This window comes from Lepidochelys olivacea (genome assembly GCF_965140295.1).
Source record: "Lepidochelys olivacea isolate rLepOli2 genome assembly, chromosome: 8".
NCBI classification, from domain to species: Eukaryota; Metazoa; Chordata; order Testudines; family Cheloniidae; genus Lepidochelys; species Lepidochelys olivacea.
The window spans coordinates 71,395,648-71,409,260 of NC_140418.1; the positions used below are offsets into that span (position 1 = coordinate 71,395,648).

Sequence of the window (13,613 nt, forward strand, 5' to 3'; positions counted from 1 at the left end):
ATTCCTTGTAATGACAGATGTAAGATTGCAAAATATGGTGGTGTTGAAATGATTGCAGTATCAGAAGTCTACAGTGTATGTGTATTATATATGCAATATAAAATAACTGCAAATCAGTGTATATGTGCACAGACATTGATTTGCTGTTGATGAAAGCTATTTAGGATAACATGCTGTATTTTTATTTCTGCCTGTAATACAAATATGTAGGATTTGCCTATTTTGTGCTGAGGAAAATCTCTCTGAAAGCCCAAATGGGACAGAAGACCAGCTCTACAAAATTAGACAGTTCTTCCAGGCAAATTCAAGCCTCTTAACAGTACTCAAGTAATTCAGATTTAATAATTTTAATAATTCTGTAAATTCAGAAATGTTTTAATAATTTAGTAATATAAACTGACTTGATGTACTCCCTTTTTTTCAAGGTCAAAATAGCTGTCTGAATGGATTATAGTGCTTTTGATTAGTGTTTTATCCACAAATTCTTCAATGATTTACTAGTTCAGACTGGCTTGAAATCTATGCATAATTTGTTCCATAGCTAAAGTTTAGCAGCTTAGGTATTTTAATGTCTCAGGAACTCAGAGTAAATCGCTTTTCCCAAAGTCACTGTGGTCTTAGGATTTAAAAAAAATGGGGAGCCACATTAATTTAAGCTGACTCACCATTTCTCAACCTATTAGTGAGGGTCAAAATTATTTTGACATCTCAGAGCAAAATTCATCTGACTTGTGTGCAGGAAGGATGGGTCATGGAGCCCTTTCTGCCACCCCCTATATGTGATAGATCCAGACAAGGCAGGATAAGAATCTAGGGCCTGATCCAGTTTCCACTAGAGAGTAAAAACTTCTCTGATTTCAGTGGGCGTTAGATTGAACACTAAAGATGTTCAATTGTATGCTGGGCAGAGGGACCAACTAATGCATCAAGTAGCATTCCATGGCCCCTCAATGAAACTGACCGTATACAAAGTGCTGCCAAATGCACAAAGTTCTAGAGTGGTAGCCATGTAAGTCTGTATCAGCAAAAATGAGGAGTCCTTGTGGCATCTTAGAGACTAACACATTTATTTGGGCATAATCTTTTGTGGGCTAAAACCCACTTCATCAGATGCATGGAGTGAAAAATACAGTAAGCTCTCTGTGTGTGTGTGTGTGTGTGTGTGTGTGTGTATTTTATATATATTGTATGTGTTTCATATATACACAGCACATAAAAAGATGGGAGTTGCCTTACCAAGTTGGGGGGGGGGGGTCAGGGCTAATGAGGCCAATTCAAATAAGGTGGAAGTGGCCTATTCTCAACAGTTGACAAGAAGATGTGAGTATCAGAAGAGGGAAAATTACTTTTTGTAGTGACCCATACACTCCCAGTCTTTATTCGGGCCTAATTTGATGGTGTCCAGTTTACAAATTAATTCCAGTTCTGCAGTTTCTTGTTGAAGTCTGTTTTTGAAGTTTTTTTTGTTGAATTGCCACAAACTCGAAATAAGAGAAATATTGTTTTGCAAAATACTGTGGAAGTTACAGGAATCTTACTAGTCCTCTTTATAGGTACAACAGTCACAAGAAGGACTGTGTGTGTTTTTTTTTTTTTCTTTTTTTTTCAAATTGCTGGTGTCCCTTTAAGTTAATAGGAGTTTTCTGTTTTCACTGGGACTGGGGTCAGGCCTGATATGCTCACTTATTTCATTTACTGATGACAGAGGGTACCACTGAATACCTTTTACCTATTCAGAAGTCAGCTCACCTTGGCAACCTGATGAGCACCAAGATCAGCTGCAAAGAAGCTGATTCGATCCTGTGAGGTACTGAGCTCTTTTATCTCAATGGAATTTAAGGGTAATAATCAACTCGGGGTCTTATAAAAGAGATCCGACAAAATATATAAAAGGTGGTGGGAGGTTATGGGTTCTTTGTTCATAGGGAAGTGAGATATACTCCCCTCCCGTTTCACATCTTTATCACATGCATACAGCACCAGCAAAGGAGAAAGTCAGGCATTAACAAAGAAACACTTGAGTTGATTTGGAAGCCAAGCTGTGTAGCCCAATAACATTTGGCAACCACATGGAGTTCCTCCACTCTTAGGTGGGGCTTTATGAATTAGGACCTAAGATCCACAAAGGGAGGAGGTCTTATTGCTATGCCTGGATAAAGGTAAAAGAAGAAAATGGCTTCCACAGACAGATCTTTTTACTGAATAAGTCAGCTGTTGACTTTCTACAGAGCAAGGAGCCATGACCCCCTGCATTGCTCAAGGCTATGGATCATTACAGATGAATAGAGCCCTTATTGACTTGCTTTGTGAAAACTGGCACTGAGCTAAATATTAAACAGATTTCAGATAGGATTATTTTTTTCCCCAAAAACAACTAATTAAATGCTATTAAAATCCACAGCAGTCAACTGGTTCTTTATATGAAAGACCATTTTTTAGCAAAACTCAGTGCTTTACATATTCTAAATCCCAAATCCATGTGCAGGCTATTTGATCCTAGATAATGTTGTCTAAAATCTATGTCCTGTTCTGTGGGCAAATAGATTTCAGCCTTCCCTAATTTTCAGAGAGATCCTTGCATTTCACTGAAAAGGCATTTTCTTGTAGTGTTTTTTTTTCTCCTCACTTTGATGTTTTCACTCGGGACTCAAATTTAAGAGCAAAGAATGTCACATTTTGAAAAGTAAAAAACAAACTTAATTCCAAACCTGTTCAGTCCAAAATATACAGCAATTTGGCTTTCCTAGGTGACTTTTTTTTCCAGAAGTCAATTCTTGTTCACTGAGGGATTTATTTGTTGGGATTTAGAGGGCATTGATAACAAAACATCAATATCAGCATTTATTTAGCATAATGTAATTCTCAAGAAATTTCCTTTTTATTTGCCTTGCTATATTGAGTGCTTTCAAGCTACAAATCCTAATGATAAATGAACAGGAAATTGTGAACCATGACAAATGAAATGATCTAAAATGAAAACAGAAAACATATTTCAATAGACAGGATACGTTTGACACTGCTTTAGATAGAAGTCAGATACTTTGCTGTATGTTCATTTGTGTTCATTTATCTGTGTTCATTTAACTCTCTAGATAGTGTTGGGTTTTATCTAATAACTTTGTTTCCAATGCGCCTTTTTGGTTGCAAAGAGAACCTCCCCCACCCTTTTAAAAAAATTAAGGTACATACTTATTAGTACAACTCTAATAGGGCCCGATCCGAAGTCCTATCTGTTCACTTTCATTGGGATCAGATTTAAACAGACTGGCTTTTGGAGGGTGCAGGATACAGTTTCCTGCTTAGGGGACAAGCAGGGCACATCGTGAACTAATAGGTGAACGCTTTGTTTACTTCTAGGACGCTTGATGAATATGTATGCAGATGATGTATGATGAATATGTATGCAGATGATGTATGATGAATATGTATGCAGATGAACGTATTCTCCTGGGGCCCAGATGGAAACTCTTTGACTATTGCCTATTATCAACCAGTTTATTGATGGCACAAAACCTGCTAGCACTTTAAAAAAAAAGTCTCAGCATAATAACCAAATTAGAGGGAATAATAAAAGATAATCCTCAAGTAGGGCTATCCCATCAGGAGGATGGAAGGAAACATTGTTTTCCCACAGATCGCAATGTGAAAATGCTCTAAAACTGATGAAAGTCAAAGTTACTAATTGATAGGAAGGCCATTATTCCTGGAACATCCCTAGAGTGGGGAACACAGCTTAGTAATAATAGTGAAAAAACCATCTAGCTCCTATATAGTGCTTTTCAGTAGATCTCAGTGCCATACAAAGGGGGTTAGTATCATTGTCCCTACTTAAAAGAAGGCAACTTGAGTGTCCCAGGAGTATGTGTAAAGAGTTCAAATGTATCTGTATAACCTAACAAGAAAATACACTCCTCTTACTATTTGGTTCCATTCCTTCTCCTTTCCCTCCCTTCCTACTCTCCTCAAGCCTCTACATCATTCTCCTTCTCCCACTGCCTCAAATGGTGTTGATGGCTCTTGTTCTTCATCTCCAAACATTCTTGTCAAGTGAGTCTTCCACATAGATACCAACCTTCTTCATGCCTGTCTTCAGGGTTTCAAATCTCCCTTTTCTAGGTCTTCCTCATGATCTTTGTCCCATGACTACTAGCTCTTATACTCTGTGGCCAACTTATCCCACATATCATCATCGCACTTGACCAGCCATCTGTCATCTCAAGTTTTTCTGTGATGGGAAATACTTTGCATCATGGTTCATACTGTTTCATTACATAGTTTATCAGTTCTCATCTTACTTAGCATCCACCTGAGCATTCTCATTTCAGCAGTGTGAAGTAGTTGTATTTCTCTCTCCCTTATTAGCCAGAATTCCAACCCATACATCATGACTGGCCTAATCATGATCTTATATGCTTTGCTCTTTAGTTTATTTGTCGTGTTCTTATCACAAAGAATCATAATACAACACTTGAACCAAGGTACATAAATTGTTATGTAGACTTTAACTCTATACAATCTAGTTTTACTGGCTTCTCATTGTCCCTCTTAATGAAGCATCACAAGTATTCTGCTTTTTGCTGATTCTTAAGCCATGTTCTTCTAATGCAGCTCACCATAGTTTTAGGTCCCTTTCCAGTTCATATTTATCTTTACAGCACAACATAATACCATCTGTGATAAGCATGCTCCATGGAGCCTCTTCCTTAATCTCCTGTGTCAAGGTATCCATTTAAAATCACAAATAGGAACGGGTGTAAGGCTGAACCTTGATGTAGACCTATCCTTACAGTGAATGACTCACTGTAGCTGCTGCTACTTCTCACTATTGTTATCCTCCATACATGTCCATGATAGACTGAACATATGCCTCCAGCAGATTGCACAACCACAGGGGCCACATAGCGATTCTCTAGGAACTTTAGCATAAGCCTGTTCTAAATCCATGAACATCAAGTGCAGTTCCTTGCAGTTCTTCCAGAACTTCTGCTCCTGCAGTGTTCAGGCTGAAAACACTGCATCCATTGGCGACTTTGTTGGCATAAACCTGAATCAGTTGTCATTTTGTTGGTGCTCCAGCTCATCCCAAAGTATCTTTTCTCAATAACTCTTTCTAGGCACCTTGTTATATAACTTGATGAGTCAGTAATTACTACATTCTTGCACATCTCCTTTATGCTTGAAGATAGGGACTAGCATGCTCTTCCTCCATTTGTTGGGCATTTTTCCAGTATGGCAAATTAAGCTGAAAAAGTTTGTCATTATCACTACTTTCTCATGCCTCAGTTGGTACACTCTCTGGTAGCACTGTCTGAGTCTCCACCATGGTGATAAGTCTTGAGACTGTTGTTTGCACATATTTCCCTCAACAATTGCTTTGGATTCTCTACTCTGAGCAGTTTCTCGTGGGGAAAAAAACAAACAAAATGCTGCCACCTCCTAAAGATTTCATCACCTTCCACCAGTACTCTTGTGTTTTTCATCTTTGACACACCTTATAGCTGCCCAGTTCTCTGTGCTTCTTTAGCCATGATGAAGTAATCTATATATTCATTTTTCCTCTTCCATTAGTAGTCCTGTGATAAGACTTTAAATGCCTGATCCTTAGCTTTAGCTATCACTTATTTTTTGCCATCTTGTGTTCCTCATAAATTGCCACTGCTGTTACTTTCTGCCCTTGCTTTAAGCCTTTCCTTCCTTCCTGCCTCCTGCACATCACTGGCCAACCACCACATCTCCTTGCCATAAAATTTCCCCCCCTTTCATTTGGCCACAGGCACCAGGTGCTCTTTCTGTAGTATGTATGTCTGGATATTTGGTATCCCCCCACTAATTGGTAGTGTGGTTGGTTTGGTCATTGTCCAACCTCTGTAGAACCTCCTCCTTAAATCTCACAGCTTCCATCACCTTATCCTTTGTTCAGAACTTGTCTTTTGTCCTCCATTAGCCTTTTCACCAAATGTCCCCACTCTTTGTTTCTCACTTTCCTTCATCCTCTTTTCCACCTTATTTCCTATTCCCCTCCTCTCCACTCCCTTGTCCTGTCTCAATTCTACCACCTTTTCCTCTGTCTCGTCTTCCCCTGCACTTTCTTCCCCATTCCCTTATTTGTTCTCCCACCTCTCTCCTCCTTCTCACTTTCCTTTCTCCCTCCCCCTCACTCATTCTTACTCCTCCTTACCTTCCTCCCTTTCCCTGATTTTTTTCCCCCAACCCTTTTGTTTGTTCTCCCTACTCTATTCCACATTCCCCTCACCCAATCCTCCACTTCTCTATTATTCCCTTATCCCATGTTTCCAAACTCCTGTTCTCTCCTATCCTCTTTGCTCCATACTGGAACTAGATCCTGTCTTGGTCACTCCTGGCTACAGACAGACAGCCCTGCTTAGAGCAATTAGTTAATTGAGACAGTAAAGAGAAACCAGGTGACCCAGTTCTGAAAGGTGAGGAATAATATAACAACTCCACCCCCGCCTGACACCAAGTACTGTGCTTGTCTTACTCCTTTAAATATTAACCATGTCATGGTTTTCATCTGCTAATGTAATATTGTTTTGCACTGTGCAAAGAGAAGTGGAGCTGGAGGAGCTGTCCACGGTAGGGATTTTTTGTTGTACAATCCTGTCTTCTCATTCTCTTTCCCTCTCTTTTTCTCTACAGAATCTACAGTGTGAGTTCTCTAGGAAACCAGCCTTACATACAGCATGCCCCCTGCTAGCTTTTTTGGCCTAGTAACCCCATTGGAGGCTGGAGGGGGACAGAAGCTGAGTTGTAACCAGCTGGTAGAATCAATAACAAACCAAGGGCACTGGAGGCACTAGGGCAGCCTTAGATAGGTAGGTCAGCCACCTTTTTAGTGCAACAAGATAAGGAGCAGGGCACAGGAGCTCTCTGTAGACAGCAGTATTTCTGTTCCCCAAGTTAGAGTTTGCAACGAGGAATATGCAGTTTCTAAAAGGGGACAGAATTACAGGTGGATCGCCAAATATCCTGCTCCTTTAGCTATCTTGCCTACCTAGAGAGTTATTAGATAAGAAAATTTAAATGGGTTTGTGTCTGCATACACTCTATTTAATCCAATTTTAATATTTCCAAGTGTTTGGAAAAAATACCTTAACAGCAATTTCAGGGCATTACTAGTGTTATTTAATAACTGATATGTAAGTATTTACCATTTTACTGACCCAGCCATTCATTACAAAAAATATACATGGGATTATGCTATATATCAGGAGTCGGCAACCTACGGCACGTGTGCCAAAGACAGCACGTGAGCGAATTTTTTTAATGGCACGCTGCTGCCTGCTGGGTTCCAGCTGCCAGCCCTGCTCAGCCCGCTGCCGAACCCAGGCCGGGACCCCAGCAGGTAGCAGCATGCCACGAAAAATCCTTCCCGCCCCGGCCCGCTCTTCTCCACCCCCCACTCGACCTCCCCGCAGGGGCAGGGTAAAGAAGCTTGGTCTGTGGCTGTTGCTGTTCCCCAGCATGCTAGGGTTCCTGCCCCTTCTCCTCTCCCTCCCTGCCGCCGATCCACTGATGGCCCTTGTGAGGAGGGGGAGAAGTGGAGCCGCAGTGAGCTCGCTGCTCTGGGGAGGAGGCAGAGAAGAGGTGGGGATGGGGTCTTGGGGAAGGGGGGTGGAATCAGGGCATATCCCCTCCAGCCCCCTGCCGTGAGCCGCTCTGGACAGGGGGCTGGGAGCACCCTCACGACCCTAGCCTATACCCCCAGCCCTCTGCCCTGACTCCTGCACCCCCCCCACGACCCCAGCCCTGACTCCTGCACCCTCCTCACACACCCCAGCCCCCCCACACTCCATGCCCTGACTCTGGCACCCCCCACATTCCACCCCCTCCCTGAGCACCAAACGGGAGCTCCTGCACCCCCCTTTCCACATTCCCACCTGCACCCCTCGCACCAAATGGGAGATGCCCAGGTAAGCACTCCACACCCAAACCTCCTGCCCCAACCCTGAGCCCCCTCCCTCATTCTAGCTCCTGACCAGACCCTGCACCCCAATGCCCAGCCTGCTCTTTCCCCCAGCCCAGTGCTCAGTTCACTCCCACCTTCAGCTCAGTGCAGAGAGAGAGGAAGAGAATGGGCTAGAACCAGGGAGAAGGTAGGTACCCACTCTATGTGGGCAGGGCCGGGACCCCAGACCAACAGCGGGCTGAGCGGGGCCGGCAGCCGGGACCCTGGCTGGCAGGAGCCAGCGGACAGAACCCCAGACTGGCAGCGGGCTGAGCCACTCAGCCCACTGCTGGTCTGGGGTCCCGGCCTCCGGCCACGCTCAGCCCGCTGCCAGTCTGGGGTTCTGGCTGCCAGCCCCTTGCCAGCTGGGGTCCTGGCTGCAGGCCCTGCTCAGCCTGCTGCCAGCCTAGGTGAATGGAACCCCAGGCTGGCAGTGGGTTGAGCAGGCCGGCAGCGTAAGATCAGCATTTTAATTTAATTTTAAATGAAGCTTCTTAAACATTTTGAAAACCTTGTTTACTTTACAATAGTTTAGTTATATAGTATATAGACTTATGAAGAGAGACCTTCTAAAAACGTTTAAATGCATTACTGGCATGCGAAACCTTAAATTAAAGTGAATAAATGAAGACTCGGCACACCACTTCTGAAAGGTTGCCGACCCCTGCTGTATGTCATGGAGTACAAAATGAAAGACATTGTCAAGCATAAAAGATCAAAATTACTTGTTTCGTTTTTCTCCAGCTGACTTTCTGTTTTTTAAGGGACCTCATCAACCTTATAATCCTACTTCTGCCTGGAATACTTAGATTCTAGTCTTACAAGTATGACAAAGATATTAGGAGAAAAATATTCAGTTCATGCTTTGTGTGTAGTCAGCTTAATCGTTCTCCAGTGAGTCAGTTTTTTCTGCTGTTTCTGTGGGTAACCGTGGAGAGAATATTTCTAAAAATAAGAAAATGTGATGGTAAAACCACAAAAATGACAAGGTACTCAGAGGCAGGTGTTTGTACCTTAAAGTATTTGTGAAGTTGATTATACTTCAAATTAATGGTGTCTCCAAAATAAGGGCTGTACCAGTATGAAAATCCCTGATTCTAACAACCAGCCAAACACTAACTATATACTTAGAACAGGAGGTATAAATGCATGTTGCTGCTTCTGGATCTCAAGAATGTACCCAGCAGAAAGTATAAAAATTTTGTATTGAAAGTAAAAACACAGGCATCTTGTCTGTCAAAAAGGAAGTGACACAAGTCGGGGGAAGAGAATATGACATGACACATACAAAGCCAATCTGAACAGTTCTATGTTTATTATTATTTGAGCATCTATCTGAGAAGCTTGGCTTGTAAGACTTCTCAAAATGAAGAGCATGGAGCTGGGAGGTAGATTCTTGACTTTTCCTCTTTCTGCCCCTGACTTGCTCTGTTTTGGGGCATTACATAATCTCCCTGTACTGCGGATTACCCATTTATAAAATGGGGGATAAAAATACTTTCCTACCTCGAAGGTGTTGAGACACTTAGCTAATTATACTTAGTGACACGCTTTGAGATCCTTAGAGGGGACGTGCTTATGTCAGCCTGTTAGTGACCCAAATCCTTAAAGGTGTTGAACACCTGCAGCTCCTCTTGAAGTCAATAGGAGTGAAGGGTGCTCTGCAGTGCTTGTAGGATGGTCTCACCAAGGTTAGGCCCATAAATAGAATAGTCTAAATTTCTCCTCTCTCTAAAGAATTTGATTACAGCCACAATCCTACTCCCACTGAAGCCAATGGGAGCTTTGCTGGCACAGGACTGATAGGACAAATTCACTTTTGTGCTGCATTTGCTTTGTGGTGATTATGCTGGTGCAAGCTGGCTGCAAAGTGGTCACAAATTCATTCTGACCTCTCCAGAAAAATATCCTTTGCATAGAAGGGTTCCGCAGCAGATTCATAAGCAACATAGTCAGCTCTGTATGACCTCAGATGGGAGTCAAGAATGCAGTTTTGCATGGGTACTGCAGGATTGGGCCCTATAATAGATATTTTTCTACAGCCAGTGGCTATTTAAATAAACTGGAGTCATTTTAATTGTGCAAGGGGAATGCTTGTCATATAGATATTTCATGAAAAGTTGCAAATATGGGCTCTTACCCCTAACAATTCCATGAATTATGTGGCCATTTAAATGTAGTGCCTTTCTTACTCTTTTTTTTCCTGTTTTCTTAGGGTTTTTTTTTTTCTAAATCTAAAACAGATGATAGAGGAGATAAGTGTCTATAATGCATCACTGGTATTTTCAAATGTGGCAGCTCTGTTTTCCTGCCTTCAATTTGTTCCTGTCATGGGAATGTGGAAAAACGACTGACCTTAGCAAAGTAATGAGCAGATGTCGAAGAAATGCCAGGTTTGAATAAGATGTGCTCTTTTGGAAAGAAATCCTCTTTCATGACGGGCACCAGAACACAAATCTGTGCATGCAACAAGACAGAAGTCATAGGCCTGGACATGGGTGTACAGTGCAGAGTGTGTGGTGGTTTGTGGTGTTTGGGTTTTTTTGCTACTCAACTAAATATCATTTTATATCTTCCCTGGAATGCAGGGACGCTGCATTGTGGAATATCACTGTACATCACAAAGGTCCAGTGAACAAGGAGGGATTTACATGTAGTGTCACATATTGGACTTAGTGAGTGACCTTTCTTGCATTAAGGCTCAAATCCTGAGTCCAGCACCTGACCTGAGTAGATTGGCTGTGCCAATAGGTAAATAAGTGGTACAGAAGGAGGGTATATTCCCCTCTTAGGCTGCAGAGAGGTGGTGGAGCTACTCCATGAAGGTTTTCAGTCCATTGGCAGGAATAGCTCTTCCATACCTTAATGTAACCCATTCTTCCACTGTGATAAAAGGATTCATGCAGCAGCATTTTCCCAGATCCCACTCCTTCTGGCCCACCCCTACAAGGCTTCCGCCCACCCCACTGTGGCTGCTACTCAGTGATGCTGTGGAATGCTGTTCAGCTGCTGTACAGTGTGGCTTTGTGCTGCACAATGAGGTGTAACCCTCCTCCCCATATCTTGCGCGCTCTCTCTCTCTCTCAAATACTAGCACGGCCTGGGAGGGAGGGGGTAGGAAGGCCTAGTCTATCCCTATCTACTCTTGAAAGGTTGGCTGCATTGTCTAGCTGCTTGCTAACATTTCTTTTCCAGAAGCTGGAATTAAAATTCTTGCTCCTATGCTCCGGGTCAAACTGAGAGAGGATGGGAAGGAATCTTGCCCCATGTCTGATTGGCAGGAACTCTTTTTTTGGTGGTGGGAGGGAGGGGGGAGTTCTCCTTCCACTGCAGCATGGAGCATGGCTAACTTTTATGTACATATGGTACATCTCACTAAATCAACTCCCTGCCATTGCAGGGTATTTGGGCATTTGGTGACACCTTGCTCCATCTTGTTCTGTGCCTGTGACACACAACAGTTCAGGCTCCTAAAGTGTGAAATGCTTAAGTTTAACCCAAGTTATTTGGCTCAATATAGGGACAACAGGGTGAATTTTAGTGGCCCGTGAGATGCAGGAGTTCAGACTAGATGACCTAATCATTCCTTCTGGCCTGAAACTCTGAAATTCTGGCTCAAGTGATGAATGAAAATTAAGCTTGATCTCCTTGGGGCTTCTAACATGAGCTAACACATGCTGCTAACATGGGGCTGCTATCACAAAACCCCTACACAATTTGGCATAGTTAGCAATCTCTGCTTAAAGAGGCCTAGCAAGGCGCACACTTAAAACAGCCTGTCATAAATATAAAGGGAAGGGTAAACCCCTTTGAAATCCCTCCTGGCCAGGGGAAAGCTCCTCTCACCTGTAAAGCCTTAAGAAGCTAAAGGTAACCTCGCTAGCACCTGACCAAAATGACCAATGAGGAGACAAGATACTTTCAAAAGCTGGGAGGAGGGAGAGAAACAAAGGGTCTGGGTCTGTCTGTAGTCGTCTTGGCCAGGGACAGAACAGGAATGGAGTCTTAGAACTTTTAGTAAGTAATCTAGCTAGGTATGTGTTAGATTATGATTTCTTTAAATGGCTGAGAAAAGAATTGTGCTGAATAGAATAACTATTTCTGTCTGTGTATCTTTTTTGTAACTTAAGGTTTTGCCTAGAGGGGTTCTCTATGTTTTTGAATCTAATTACCCTGTAAGATATCTACCATCCTGATTTTACAGGGGGGATTTCTTTATTTCTATTTACTTCTATTTTTTATTAAAAGTCTTCTTGTAAGTAACTGAATGCTTTTTCATTGTTCTCAGATCCAAGGGTTTGGGTCTGTGGTCACCTATGCAAATTGGTGAGGCTTTTTATCCAACATTTCCCAGGAAAGGGGGGGTGCAAGTGTTGGATCTTAAGAACAATGAACAATCCTCCCAAGGGTCTGGGTCTGTAGTCACCTAGGCAAATTGGTGAGGCTTTTTACCAAACCTTGTCCAGGAAGTGGGGTGCAAGGTTTTGGGAAGTATTTTGGGGGGAAGGACACGTCCAAACAGCTCTTCCCCAGTAACCAGTATTAGTTTGGTGGTGGTAGCGGCCAGTCCAAGGTGTAATATTTTGTACCTTGGGGAAGTTTTGACCTAAGCTGGTAAAGATAAGCTTAGGAGGTTTTTCATGCAGGTCCCCACATCTGTACCCTAGAGTTCAGAGTGGGGGAGGAACCGTGACACAGCCCAAAAAGAAAAGGAGTACTTGTGGCACCTTAGAGACTAACAAATTTATTTGAGCATGAGCTTTCGTGAGCTACAGCTCACTTCATCGGATGCATTCAGTGGAAAAACAGCCTGTATGTTGTATCTGAGAACTGAGTTCCACTGGCAGACCTGTGCAGGGAAGTATGTACTGCACCAGTTAACATCAGGTATAGCTTTATGTGCTACTAGTACATGGTTAGTCAGCCATTTAAAAAGTATTCACCCCAAGAAGGCAGGTTGCAACTGGACCATGGAATATTTTGTATAGAGACCAGGCTGACTAAATTAAGTTTATGATGCATGGAGCAATACTATATGGAATCAAGCAGTTAAGCTTACATAATGAGAAATAAATGCATAAGTGGAATGAATTAGTTATAGTATAATGTGATATGTAGTATAACTTCTCATATTTATTCACGACCACTGCACCCAAGAAGCAAGTGCCAAATCCTGGGAAAAAGTCTGCGTCAAGGCAGCCACAGAGGATTTACAAGGTCTGGTGTCCCTGTACTACCCCCTGAACCCTTTTGCCCATTCCATAGGACAGATCCTCTTAGAAAACGCAATATATTCAAACTCATGTCGTTTTCTGGTACTTACAGGTATGTCTTACTGTGATTTAAAAAAAAAAAAATCAAAGCATGGTATGGGAAACATGGCTGACCCAAGTGGTGGTGATATTCAGGTAATTCAAGAAAGATTTTTAATGCAAAGAACATTGTGTATGTTTTGGAAAATGAGGATCCTGTTTTGGTTTAGTACAGGGCCTGCATGGCCTAGTCTGAACCTCCAGACACATACAATGTTCATTAGACAAAACCTTTTGATCTTTACCAAACGAGAAACATTTTTTTTAATGCAAATAACGTCTCTCTCAACAGCCCTACTGATATTTAGACATGGACAGTATGAGCACAATAGAAC

At 42.4% G+C, this 13,613-nt stretch overlaps 1 protein-coding gene across 1 annotated transcript in view; it reads left to right on the forward strand.

Moving 5' to 3' along the window:
• Positions 1–6,571: 6,571 nt before the first annotated feature.
• Positions 6,572–13,613, forward strand: part of PLPPR5 (phospholipid phosphatase related 5) — a 136,829-nt gene continuing 129,787 nt past the window's right edge. Inside the window, exon 1 of the mRNA XM_084635680.1 lies at positions 6,572–6,594. The gene's annotated coding sequence lies outside the window, so the exon portion shown is untranslated. The remainder of the gene's footprint in view (positions 6,595–13,613) is intronic.